Source organism: Mus caroli, unplaced genomic scaffold, assembly GCF_978045245.1.
Source record: "Mus caroli unplaced genomic scaffold, Mus_caroli_1 scaffold_3, whole genome shotgun sequence".
Taxonomy (NCBI): domain Eukaryota; kingdom Metazoa; phylum Chordata; class Mammalia; order Rodentia; family Muridae; genus Mus; species Mus caroli.
In genome coordinates this window covers 71,339,427-71,343,065 of record NW_028227258.1, presented here as the reverse complement: position 1 = coordinate 71,343,065, position 3,639 = coordinate 71,339,427, and the positions used below count along the sequence as shown (strand labels likewise).

The 3,639-nt window shown below is 51.2% G+C and overlaps 1 pseudogene; it reads right to left on the bottom strand.

Annotated features, from left to right (window-relative positions):
• Positions 1–845: 845 nt before the first annotated feature.
• On the bottom strand, positions 846–3,215 carry LOC110291487 (nucleolar transcription factor 1 pseudogene; annotated as a pseudogene).
• Between the last annotated feature and the right edge of the window lie 424 nt (positions 3,216–3,639).

Genomic DNA, 3,639 nt, shown 5'->3' with positions numbered 1-3,639 from the left:
AACTGGTGGTTGTAAGATGCCTGACATAGGTGCTGGGAACTGAACTCTAGTCCTCTACAAGCACAGTATGAGCTTTTTTTTTTTTTTTTTTTAATCGGTAGGAAACGTCTCGTTGACAGCTCAGAGCTTAATATAGCAATATATAATATAATTATATTTATATTACCTTAATATATATATATATATATATATATATATATATATATATATGTGTGTATGTATATATATGTGTGTGTATATATATACACACATATATAAAAAAAAACACTCTGCCCCTCCCCCACGAACGGGTCCAGGCAGCTCCTTCCTGAAGGGGCAGGGAAGAGGGACAGGGCCATTGCCTGCTTTCTTGAAGGCAGCACCCTTGTCTCCCTCCAGTTCAATGTGGGGGGTCCAGGTAGCAAGCCCATCTGGGAAGGAAAGGCCCCCCCCCCCGAACATCCACCTTGCTGCAGGCTGCAGGTGTGGAGGGCCTCACCAAACTCTTTTAAGACTCTCTCCCACCCCCAAACTCCCCAGTCCATTGTCCATGCTGGAACTGCAAATGCAGAAGAGGGGCGGGGTGGGCCGGTCCAGCGCTGGCTCAGTCTGATGGTTGCTGTCCCTGGAGAACCCTGGAGCTGAGGCTCCAAGGCTGCAGAGTCCTAGCCTGGGGCCATGCAGCCTCCTACCCCCCCCCCCCCCCCGATTTAAAAAAAAGGAAAGAAAGTGGGGGAGTCTGGAGGGTACAGGATAGAACATAGGGAGAGACAAAGGTTGTCAGTTGGGGAGGTGAGCTCTGCAGGGGCTCTCCTTGGCTGCCTGCCTGCCTGCCTGCCTGCCTGCCTGCCTGCCTGCCTGCCTGCCTGGGGTGGAGGCTGAGCCTCAGTTGGAGTCAGAATCCGAAGAGTCCCCTGAGGATGAAGAGCTGGAGCTACTGCCCTCAGACTCGTTGTCTTCATCCTCATCATCGTCGTCTTCGTCATCTTCATCGTCGTCGTCATCATCATTCTCATCCCCATCCTCGCTTTCATCTTCACTGCTGGACTCAGAAGAGTCCCTGCCGTCCTCAGAAGAGTCACCGTTCGCATCATCTTCCTCTTCCTACTCCTCCTCGTTGTCATCCTCCTCAGACTCCGACTTGGACTGCAGGGTGGTCCGGCTAGACTTGGGGTTTGGGCCTCAGAGCTTGGTCATGTTCTTACGTTTATTGGAATGTATTCGGATTATTCTTTGTATGCTGCGCGGTACTGGGATGACAGGCTCTTGACCCAGAGGTCCAAGTGCACCTTGTACTGCCTCTGTTGCTCCTCCGCCAGCTTCTTATAGTGCTCCTTCTGGCTCTGGGAGATGCGCTGCCAGCGGCTGCCAATCTCTACCATGCGCTCCTTCAGCGGCAGGTGATTTAGCTCCCCATTGGACAGCAGTTCCTGGGAGAACTTCTGGTAACCGTTCATAGGAGGTTTCTTGGGCTCCCCCTGGAACTTCATCTTCTTGGAAGAGTTTGTAGCAGCTGGAGGGGCCCGCATCTCACTTAACTCTCTCTCATATAGTTTTTTTTGGTCTTCTGCTGCCTTCTTAATCCACATCAGCTTCTCCTTCTCCATGTTGTTCCAAGTCATCTCCATGGCTTTCAAGGCTTTCACCCGGTCATTTTTGAAGTGGGCCAGATAGTCTCCGATGACACTCTGCTGCCAGATCTCCTCAGCTCTCTTGGGCGACTCCGGCAGCTTGCCCCTATCTTCACGCTCCCCCGCCCGGCTTCCTCTCAGACTGCGCCTTTAGCGCAGCCTCCCGGGCCTTGTATTTAGCCTTCTTCTTCTCGGACAAGTCGTTCCACATGCGGGCCAGCAGGCGGGTCAGTTCGCTTTCTGAGAGCTCAGGTCGTTCCTCCTGTAGCTGCCTTCGCTTCTCCTCCGAGAAGATGAACATAGCAGACACAGGCCGCTTGGGCTTCTCGGAGCCACCCTTGCCACCTTCCTGTGAAGGCTTCTTGGAGGCCGGACTGGTGGTCTGCTTCTTATTGATGTTCAGCATCTTCTCCTCTCCCAGAACCCGCTGCTGCTCTTCCTCAGGCAAGCTCTCAAGGAACCGCAGCAGCTCTACCTCATAATCTTTCTTTTTCTGGTCACATTTCTTGTGATACGCATCCTTCTTCTGAGAGAGCAGCTTCCATTGCTGGCTGCATAGCACCATGCGCTCTGTGCTGGGCACATCCTTCATGTTGGCCACGAGCTCCGCACAGTACAGGGAGTAGCTGTTTGGAGGCGGCTTTGTGGGTCGCCCATCGAACTTGTCCTTGAGCTGGTGGCGCTCGGCCTTGGTGAGGGTGGACTTGGTGTTGCCTTCCTCACTGATGTTCAACTCAGGGTGCTTCTGGATATAGTCCCGCATAATCTCCTCGTACTCCTTCCGCTGCTCCAGGGCCTTATGAATCCATTTCAGCCTCTTTTTGTCCGAGAGCTGAGACCACTGCTTCCCCAGGGAGTCCTTCACCTCCTTCGTAGTGGCATCCGGCAGCACTTTGAGATACACCTTCTTCTCGTGGGTGTACCACAGTTGCTGGGGAGTTTTGGGCTTCTCGGGGATGTCCGACTTCTTGGCATTCTGGATAAGGTCAGGGTGATCCTCCCTGAATCGGGCCAGGTTTCGCTCGAACTCCTGTTTCTCCCTCTGGAAGTCCTGAATATATTTCATCTTCTTCTTCTCTGGAAGTTCCTTGTATTTCTTAGACAGGATCTTAGTCAGGTCCAGGTTGCTCATCTCCGAGTGGAGATTTGTGTACTTGGCCTGCTTCTCCATGAAGAAGCGGAAGTAAGGGGTGAGAGGCTTCTTTGGAAAATCCGGGTGTTTCTTGAGCTTTTTGCCTTTGTAAGGGTTTTTTTAAACATGTTCCTGAGCATCGAGGATTAATTCTGTCAATGTACGGAACTTCCTTACCTCGTTAGAAATCTCCACCCATTTGAGCTTGCACATATCTCCTGAAAAATCCTTAAATGCAACTTTTTCCCAATCCATGTGCGACTCTGTGGTTTTGAACTTGGAGCTGTCGTTGGATGGGAGGTTGTTCTTCATGCATTCCAGCAGAGTCAGCATATCTTCCTGGGACCAGCGGTCTTGGCCTTTGGGGGCGGCCATTTCCAGGTCTGTGGGACAGTCCGCTTCTCCGTTCATTCTCCAGCTGTCCAGCCACCTCCTCGGTCGCGCTGGTCGGGCCACCCGGGATCAAAGCCACCTCACCCTTTCGAAGAGACACCAAACTCACTTAGGGAGGCTGAGAGGAGGGGAGCTTTCTATCCCACCCCCTCACACATGGGAGGGGGCATAGGTCCACACTCTCAGCGAGACCCGAACAGGAGGCTCACAGACTTCATCAGTCAGTATGAGCTCTTAATAAGTCATCTCTGCAGCTCCCGAAAGATTAAGAAAGATTATTGCTGGGTGTGGTGGTGTACACCTTCAATCTCAGCATTTGTGAGGCAGAGGCAGGTAGATCTCTGAATTTGAAGCCAGGTTGGTCTACATAGTCAGTAGCTGGTCAGTCAAGGCTATACAGTGAGACTTTGTCTCAAGAAACAAACAACAAACAAACAAACAAAAAGAATAAAAAATTAAAATAAAATAGTAATATTTTTATTTCTGGATATTTAAGTGTGCACA